The sequence below is a fragment of the Paramormyrops kingsleyae genome, chromosome 11 (genome assembly GCF_048594095.1).
Source record: "Paramormyrops kingsleyae isolate MSU_618 chromosome 11, PKINGS_0.4, whole genome shotgun sequence".
Taxonomy (NCBI): domain Eukaryota; kingdom Metazoa; phylum Chordata; class Actinopteri; order Osteoglossiformes; family Mormyridae; genus Paramormyrops; species Paramormyrops kingsleyae.
In genome coordinates, this window is record NC_132807.1 from 9,670,595 (window position 1) to 9,680,311 (window position 9,717).

General features: G+C 50.4%; 1 long non-coding RNA gene across 2 annotated transcripts; it reads left to right on the forward strand.

The window, feature by feature from the left end:
- Positions 1-2,027: 2,027 nt before the first annotated feature.
- LOC111845630 (uncharacterized) lies at positions 2,028-7,004 on the forward strand. Of its 2 annotated transcripts, XR_002838680.1 has the most exons (4): positions 2,028-2,366; positions 3,449-3,623; positions 3,951-4,102; positions 6,599-7,004. It is a non-coding gene; the product is annotated as an uncharacterized lncRNA (long non-coding RNA). The 2 variants fall into 2 exon arrangements; XR_011993683.1 differs by lacking the exon at positions 3,449-3,623.
- The last annotated feature ends 2,713 nt before the right edge of the window (positions 7,005-9,717 follow it).

The window sequence follows — 9,717 nt, forward strand, 5'->3', positions numbered from 1 at the left end:
CCCCCATCGTAAATCTGTCCCCTGCCTGGTAAGCACAAAACCTCCCTTTCATTAGAGATCTGTGCCCATACCCCTGCGCAGCCCCCCCACCCCGCCCCCGGCGGCAGTGCGCTCTGCCTGGTGTGACAGCCGGCAGTCAAACCATGGCAAACGCACAAGTGCCTGACAGGTGACTAACTGGTGCTTAATCAGCCACTGAGGACAGAGACAGCTTAAGAACAGTAATAATAATAACCATAATCATAAATTAGGATCTACGAGCAAAGGGCGTTGCAGGTTGCACTGCCGTTGTAGCCTGCAGTGATGCCAATCCAGTTCCAGCCCAAACACTCAGCTGTATAAACGGGTCAAGCTTAAATTGCAAGATACATGAGTCAGCAGGACATGGCGGACGCTCCCTAATTACAGCCGCTGTCACTGTAGGGAGGGGCTTTCTTTACAGGCTCCAGCCAAGCCTTGGAGTGCAGGAAGGGACGTACAGAAGGGCAAACATTCCAGGTGTGTGAATGAGATGCCAGTGATTCTCTTTTGTCTGTTTGCACAATAGGTCGGGATTATAGTGACAGATGAAAGGGAGCAAAGTCCTTTCAGGTGAAGATGGAGCCGAACGTTAATGCAGACCAAATGCTGCTGCATGCACTGGAACAACTGGGAACTGTGGAGTAATGAGAACAAGGACAGCCAGTGGGGGGGGGGGGGGGGGGCAGGGGGGATTACAATACCCCCCAAAACCCCCAAACTGCGGACAGCAGCTCCAAGACAGAAGTTCTGCTTTTCGTTTTGCCCCAACCCGCAAAATGGATGATCTCTGTCAGTAATGACTTGAATCCTCCAGATCTTAAACCTGACACTGCTGCACTGCCCTCTAGGTGGCGCTGTGAATCCCCATCACGAGTTGCGCAGACACCTCTGTGGCATTCTGCACAACCTTGTTAGGAGTCCCTGGGTACATCTTAACTACTCAAAAGTTCAGGCACTAGCATTTGGGTACCCAAGTCACAACCTGTTTTTAAACCTGATAACCGAGGACAAGTCTCTGCTGAAGCCTTGGCCATGGCGCAGTGGAGCCGTCGGATTGCGGTGCTGTTCACACTACACAACTTGTCGTCTTGTGATCATTAAGTCATTGCGGTTCACACACTACAGGACTGATCAACAACCGGGGGTGGGGTCACACACACTACAAGATGTTTCACCATGAAGAATCCACCTGGTCTCCAAGGTCAGAATTACACAAGGATATCGCATATATATATATATATATACACACACGCATCTCCCTGAACACTAAGAACAGTCTCTAAACAAATGTAACAACTTTTTACACATCTCATTGGCTGTAGCTGTGACACTTTTCACATCTACAGGATTTGCAGTCGCTGACAAGGTCTACATATTTTGAACACAACATTTCTTGCCTGCATGTGTGACTCCATCGGGTCACGTCTTTGAACAGTTGAACTGATTTGCCAGCCCCGATCATACACCGATTTGCTTTTGTCGGTCTCCATAAACTGTCGGCGAGGCGAAAATCAGGGGTAAAATAGGATCGTGTCCTTTACTCTATGATGAGTGAAATAGTCATGCTGATTTTCCCAATTCAGGGAATGATGGCGTCCAGGATGGGAGCATCGGCACACGACACGGAAAACTTCTACCACAAGTATGCGGGTATTGGCTTTATCGTGCAGAAGTGGGCCGGCCCGGTTTGACCGCAATCCAGCATCGCTGCTGATTTCCTGGGGGCTACTTTGTGGAAAGGCTTGAGCTAGCACATTAGCACTTAATTCGCCACCTCAGAGACGTGTGGTCTCCAGGGCTGCCAGGAGCAACAGACCAAAATAGACCTGCCCTCTTCCTCTGTGGCTGGGCTGAGCTGTTGTAAACGCAGGGGGAGGGGGGTGACACACTGCAGCTTTGAAACCACAGACATGTGTGTCAAACCACGCCTCAGGCGGGCTCATTCCCAGCATCATGCCCGGCCCCACCCCTCCCGCCCCCAGACTCCGCACGCAGGTAGTGGGATGATCTGAAATACACTGCACACAGCTGTGCCTCACAGATCGACTGCAGCGCCTGGCTCCGAGTTTGCAGTCGTACCACACTGGATCAGATGGAACCGGTAGCTGTTTTTTAAGTTCTGAGCTTCAGTCATGTTGGCGTGACAATCCTGCCCCAAAGGGGGCCAGCTGGCGACCCCTGCTGCCAGATGCAGGACAGGCACCCAACACACGAAGGTGAAAGTGGAAGCAGGTTTGCTAAGAGTGATATCTGATTGCTTCATATGGCCTTATGGGGGCAGCAGCGGCAAGGGAAGCACCATAAGTCACCTGATTTGGCCAGCTGGAGGTTGGGGGGCGCAGCAGGTAAGACAATTTATGCCACGGCCCGGGGGGGGGGTGCAGTGAGGGCGGAGGCGCTGATCGAGCATCAGATGATAGAGTGGTGCAGACTGACTGCTGAGAGCAGATAACACAATGAACATGGAGATGTGCAGTTCTGTGACTGGGCCATTAAGGGCTCTCAGCTGGCAGCGTTCAGGATGAAGTCTCTGCTTTACAGCTGGCACAGCAACATTAGTGCTGAGCTGAAGTGAGAAAAGAAACAATGAGCCACATCAGAAGGGCTGCCAGCCAACACGGGGGCAAGGAAACGCTTCTAATTAGAATTCATTAACAACGGGGAAAGACTATTTTGTTCCTTAAGTACTGTATTAGCTCACATCAGCAGCCCTGAAGAGGGGCAGTACGCTGCGGCTTTTTACGATGGGTTAACCCAAGCAGGACAGGCCTGACTGTGGACTGGCCAGAGTCTGATCTGAGCAGGACAGGCCTGACCGTGGACTGGACCAAGTCTGATCCGAGCAGGACAGGCCTGACCGAGGACTGGCCAGAGCCTGATCCGAGCAGGACAGGCCTGACCATGAACTGGCCAGAGTCTGATCCGAGCAGGACAGGCCTGACCGGGGACTGGCCAGAGTCTGATCCGAGCAGGACAGGCCTGACCGTGGACTGGCCAGAGTCTGATCTAAGTAAGGCCAATCAGATATTGACTGAATGCAGCATCTCCTGATGACTCTCTCTGGCCTGATTTCTTTTGGCTACTGAGTACATTTGGTCTCAGTTTATTTCTAGCTCTGTATCACAGAGGTACAGATCCTGGAGCAGAACCAAGATGGAGATATCCAGATCTGCAGGACAGCCTAATTTCAGTTTAACTGCAGTTAAACTGAGAAGGTCTCAGACCTGTAGAGAACTGGCACCACACTCAAAGCACACTCTCGCTAGCAAGTCTGCCGCTGGAGTCCAGGGGAGTTTATTTACAGTGAACTTGCAGGGTGGATTCCTGACCGCTTCAGGGCACTGAGATGGGGGCCGGTGCTGGACAAGATCGCGCTCTCCCCCCATCCTCTGGGGGTTTCTCACGCTCCTCCGGTTTCCTCCCCCAGGCCAAAGTAAAACCGCTTTGGATAATGGGTCGGTGTGAGAGTGTGTGCACGTGTGTGTGTGTGTGTGTGAGTACCCTGGGATCGGGCTGCCGTCTTGTCCAGCATGAACCCTGCTTCATGCCCTGTGGTTCCTGGAACACACTCCGGACCACAGCGACCCCTCCTGGATAAGTGGGTAAGTGCTTATTGGACGTGGACAGACTGGCGAGAGCTGAATGCTGTGCAGCGTGTAACAGCACTTGACCTGTTCTGTCTCTTGTCACCTGCGGTTTCCCCTCCTCAGGTCTTCTGATATTTTTATCATGCTACTGAAAAATAGAGACTAAAAACGTTCCCTGCATAGCTCTCTGCTCAAAGCTCATCAGTGATAATTTAGTCACTCAGGGAATCAGCAAGGATTAGTTAGCTAGCCAGATATGTCATCTTTAATAATACCTTTTTAGTATTCAGTTTTAAATGAATCATAATTAATCAGCCCAACTGTTTTCTGTCTCCTGCTTAGCTCTCTGGCTGGAGGGCTTGCTTGGCTCCATCACCATCGCTCCATGAGGTGGGCTACATAACGAGGGGCTTCCCGCCACAGGCTGGACCGGCAGCCATGCCCACCTCTCAGCAGCAGACCGGGCGCAACCGGCCTGATATGTCAAACTTTCAGTAAGGAGAGATTTAAAGTAGGACTTGCTCCTTTTTCTTCTCTAGTTTCTCCTAAATATATTTGTGAAGACTGTTTGTGTCCCCTGTTCTGGATTTTGGGCATGTGAAGGGGCTCCCAGCAGTGAGTCAGCACCCAAAGCCCAGAGACAGGCTGACTCATAAAGACTGCCCCCCCCCCTTCAGAAGAACATGACATTAAATAACTAATGACTTTGCTGGCATTTTTTTTTTCACGTGGGAAGGAGGGGGGGGGGGTTTAGTTCAGTCCCCAGACCTGTGATATAAACCCAGAGCCACACTCTGTCTCGGGGAGAGTGTTAGGTAGGTATAATATTACTCCCCAGGGAGGAAATTACTTTTCTGCGGCAGGTCTGGGTCCATGCAGCAGGATTAATGCCGACACAGTCACATGGTAAATATGACACAGTAATAAACACCTGCTGGCCTATAATAACCTGACACGTCAGCGGCTTGTGCCTTACAGTGACGTGCACGGACTTTTCGAGGGGCAGGTGCTTGAATGGGGGGCGCGGCTGAAAAGGGCACTCGGGACATCAAAGGGGCGAAAGGCCCCTGCCGGCCCCCTGTGCCTGGCGCTTCCTGTGGTGTAGGGGCCACGCGGGAGGGTCACGCATGCAGACCAGCTTCTGCAGGCTTAAAGAAAGGCTGAAGTTACTGGTGGATTTCACACAGCTGACTGGTGCAAGACTAACGCCCCCTCCAGGCCCAATGGGAGTCGGGCCGCAGGGTCCTGCCTGAGCGGCAGAACTTACACTAATGACAGTGGCACGTAATTGATGGTGGCAATTATATAATAAATGCTTACATTTACCAGTGTCTATAAAAAGGAATATTCGCCTGTTCTCCACATTATTACTGCAGCCAATTAAACATATATTTTCATATTCAAGCATCAGAAGCTTATTAGCTGTTTCGCTGAAGAACCAGCCAGTGTCAGCATAACCAGCATGGTTAATTAATGTATGCTAATATGACTCATACGGGAACTGAAACAAGAATAATATTGACCTTCACCGTGTTTGAAGTCTAAGGATAGCACTCACATACAAAACGTATTTCTCACAAATGAACTTCCTTTTCAGCTTAGAATTAAATGCATGTTCTTTCCTGGAAATCATTGATTTTTTTTTCCAGCAGAGTGCCTTTAGCTTCCTGAAGCCCAGTTATGTATAATGACGTAATGATCGTCACGGCGACCATGTGCACCCTGCTGGCGTTTGTCTGCTTGCCAGAGAGGCTTGTGATTGGACTGGCTTTCATGAAAGAACATTAAACAAACAGAGACGCGCTCGCTGGAGAGGCCCCACTGTTTGCTCCCCTTTTGTTCTCCATCTGTACGGCGAAACTATGTTTACAACATTCGGCAACTACCCAGCCCCCCCCCTCCCCCCCCCCCACCTCGGATTCCCCGTATACAGTGTCAATAATGACGGAGTCATAGATGTGGGAGGGGGGGTGGTGTTATTGATTTCTGCCGTCAGGGACACCAAGTCCCGTCCTTGATGCTGTGGTGAGGCCTCCTGGAAAAATGAACCTTTCCTAAAAGAGTAGGCTGGTGCGGAGAATCCCATCGCAGCGCGGCGGTAATCCGGGTTAAATGTAGGGGCCGAAAAGAGCTCTTGAAAATGGCAGGTCCACTAGCCAGGTGCTCCAGTGTGGGTCGGGGGTGCTCCTTTCAATCTCCGCGCCTGTCCGACCTTTACACTCCTTTCCCATGCCGACGGCACCCTCTCACAAATGAACCAACCGTCTGAAGAAAACACAACTCTGAGTGAGAGTTACAGCTGGGTCTGCCCCCCCCCCCCCCGCCCCGGTGGCAGCTATACTGTGGAGATAACAGTAGGAATCTGAGGCCAGCATCAGTGGCTGCTCTGGGAGACATGGGGGGGGGGGGGGGGGTTAGTCGGTAAGAAGCAGGAACATCCCCGTCAAACACAGAACCGCCCGTGGCAGAACCCTGCATTCCCCACGGCTGTTCTCCCAGTACTTGTTTATAGCAGCTGCTCTTGGGTTCACTGGGAGATGATTGCACTCAGCGCATGGCTACACACATAGCAACCCCCCCCCCCCCTTGTGTGTGCTCTGCTAATATTGACTCTCCAGCCAAACGCTGCCAATGTTGAGTTAGGCCATTCACAGTGGTGTTTGACCAGCATTAGAACAACATTGAGATAACAGCACAGGGTTACTGCCCTAATGACGCACTGGTGGCACAGACCCTCACGCCACGCTCGCCACATTCAGGGGCCCCTATCAGGTGCCAATCACTAGCTATGAAATGTTAAGGGATCCCGTGAGGTCCGGCATACGACCTATCACAAATTAGCATATAAAAATATACTGATGACTCATGAAAGATAATGTAATGAGAGAGCCATAGAGATCTTAGTTTAGCTTTCGTTACAGTCTGTACTGAAGTTCTAAAGCGACCAGGAGTGTCTTTCATTTCTGCCTTTTCTTTTGCTTTTGCTAAAGGAACTGCAGCCGGGGGAACTGGGGAAGAGGCCGGGGAAACCGGGGAACCGCAGCCCGGGGAAACGGGGAACCACAGCCGGGGGAAATAGAATTAAGGAACTGCAGCGGGGGCAACAGGTGAACTGCAGCCAGGGGAAACGGGGAACCACAGCCAGTGGAAACGAGGAACCACAGCCAGTGGAAACTGGGAACCGCAGCCGGGAGAAATTGGGAACTGGGGAACTGCAGCCGGGGCTACAGGTGAACTGCAGCAGCTGTGAAGTGAAACTTCTTCAAAAAGACTGTCTATGTCATTTGCTTTGCCCACTTAAGCCCTTAGAGTAAATGTTTTCCAGCCAAGCAAAATCCATGTTTCTTGGTTGCACAAAAACAGCCAGTATGTGAGATCATTAAATCTGTTATTTCTAACCAAGCTGTCAGTTATTAAAACAACTGCAGTCCATCGTCAATACGTTAGTAAGGTAAGAAGTGAATTTCGCTAAGCCTGCTAGTCTTTGTGCATGTAGCAGGGATGTGGTTTCAGGTTTATTCACTGCTTTCAAACATTGTGGTACTGTGACACCAGGGAAGTGAGTCAGTCGGAGACTGAGGGAACACAGAGGCCAGATTCAGATTGGCTGTTAGTGGCGGATGCTACTGCCATCTGCAGGATGAGCACATCACCCCCCACCCTCATGTTCGAGGCACATTATAATGCTCTGGGTTATGTTTTCACCATGTACTTCAGTCCCAGTCAACCATGTAGAATGTAAAGTGGAGCAGCCCGAGTAACACAGCGCAGGTCTGGAGCGCTGCTGGCCGTCAAAGCGCTCTCTGATCTCGCTGCCGCCATCGCCCCCTAAGACTGCAGAGCTCATTAACCCCCTCCTGTCCTGCTCCTCCTTCACCTCGCCTGTCCTGTCCTTGGTGCCACGGTGATAATGTTTTTATCCCCTAAGAAATTAACCTCAGGCGGACTCCCTGGAATCTGGTATAAGCTGCCCCTGGGTCAGTTTAATGATTTCATTTAAGGATCAGAACATTAGTGCAGCGGGGGGAAGTGGAGCTGAATGCAGGTCAGCATGCGGGTGGTGGGGGGGGGGGGTTTGGCAGCCAGAGCCTCGTCGTTTCCTACAAAGAGGGAGCCCGCTTCTCACAGCAACGGATGTTCTGTTCAGGGTCCGATGTGACTCTTTTGTCGACCAATCAGCAAATGCTACTCCTATATGGTTCCGGAGGGCGAAGGTTCCGAAAGGAGGTCCACGTCACCAGGAACCCATAGGTAGCAGGAGGAGCCACACCAGCGTGTGAATGACATGCCGTAAAAGCACACCAATAACAATAATTACATTGTTTGCTATCGCTCCCTCCACCGCCCCCTGTAATTATCCAGTTTGCTTGCACTTGGCACAGTCCAACAGACATGCTTTATTGTGCCCTTATTGAGAAACTACACCTTTTTTTATAACTGTTTTCAAGGAGCCTCGGCCAATGAAACGTTAGGTAAATATTGGACTTGGCAGGACAGGCAGAACACACCGGATCAGTAAAGCTATTGGCACCGCGGATTGGCTCAAGGATTCAACCGCTCAAAAAAAAAAAGAAAAGGGGGGATGAAAAGCCTGCTCTCTATTAGAATCTACTAGGTGTTTCCGCAAACAGAGGTAATTCTAGGCAAACATGGGTATTGGACAAGGTTCCCAGCCAGTGTTAGCTCAGCAAACCCAGACCTGGGCAAACAGCTTCAAAGAATGTGGCTACCTCCACATAACCTTTGATGTGGGTATTGATCTTGCTAGGGGCCTGTGAGAGTAGGGGAGGCGGAGGATACTCAGAAGGGGATGGAGGGGGGGATTATGAGGAGTGCGGGCCAGGGATGAAATGCAAATGCCTGCCCGAGGGGCATGTCACCCCCGTGGCCCTGACAGCTGGCTGTGCCTGTGATCAGCGGCCTGACAGCATAGCAAACACACCCAGCAGGCCTCCATGACAGCCCAGATCCTAGGCTAATATGGGCTAACATGCATCTCCATGCTACTGATGCAGGAATGTGGGCCAGATCATGAGCTAACATGGGCTAACATGGGGCTAACACGCATCTCCATGCTACTGATACAGGAAGGTGGGCCAGCGCATGAGCAAACATGGGCTAACATGGGGCTAACACGCATCTCCATGCTACTGATGCAGGAAAGTGGAATAGCGCATGAGCTAACATGAGTTAACATACAATTCAGCGCTGCAGATGCAGTGGAATACAGCAAGTACTTAGACATGTGACACAGTCATGCAAAGAAAGGCACGCAAATTCTGTATTTCAATACGCGTGACACCAGCATGATGAGACTGAGAATCCGCTCCTACGCTCTGTTCTACAGGTCCATTTACTCACACAGCTCTGTTAATTCCAGCGTAAACATTGCTATTTGGTGTCTGTGGACACTCCCATCATCACCGCGCTCTTCCGTAACACTCACGCTACTCAAGTTCATATTTATTTAGGCGCTTAAGAGAAATGCAGAAAAAGTAAAATAAAAAATCAAAAACAGAAAGCTTTTCATCAGCAGTCTTTGCAGCGCTGGAGCGTCTAAGAGCCAGCACCACTAAGAGCTCTTGTAGCTGTCCGCCAGAACAAGAGATCCTGTCCTAGGAAATAGTATTAGTGCATTAACTTAGAGGAAGGAGCTGCATCGTCTACATCAATACCCCAGATTTCTCTCACCCCCTCTGCCCGACTATTATGATCACTCTCAGCGCCCAGCCCAGACTAGGACTCTACTGCCACGGGTCTAAAGCCTACCGATTCAGAACATTAATCCATCCTTGGCACTATTAACCAGATCCTATACCAATCCAAACCTCTTCCAAGGGGCTTCCATTCCATTTTCAAATGCACACTTCATAGCCCCAAGGTGGGCAAAATGTTCCAGTCCAGCCAATGAGAGCTAGACAGACAGATGATTCATAATGATTCAGATGATTCATTCATAATGGTCATTGAGGACCATTCAATTATATTATGATCTGACACTCTGCACCCATTGGTTCCTTTTTGCTGTCCGATAAAAGCGCTGTGTTAAAAGTTTTCTATAATGTTACAATCATTTATTAGAAATGACCAAACGGTTACTATGTGAAAC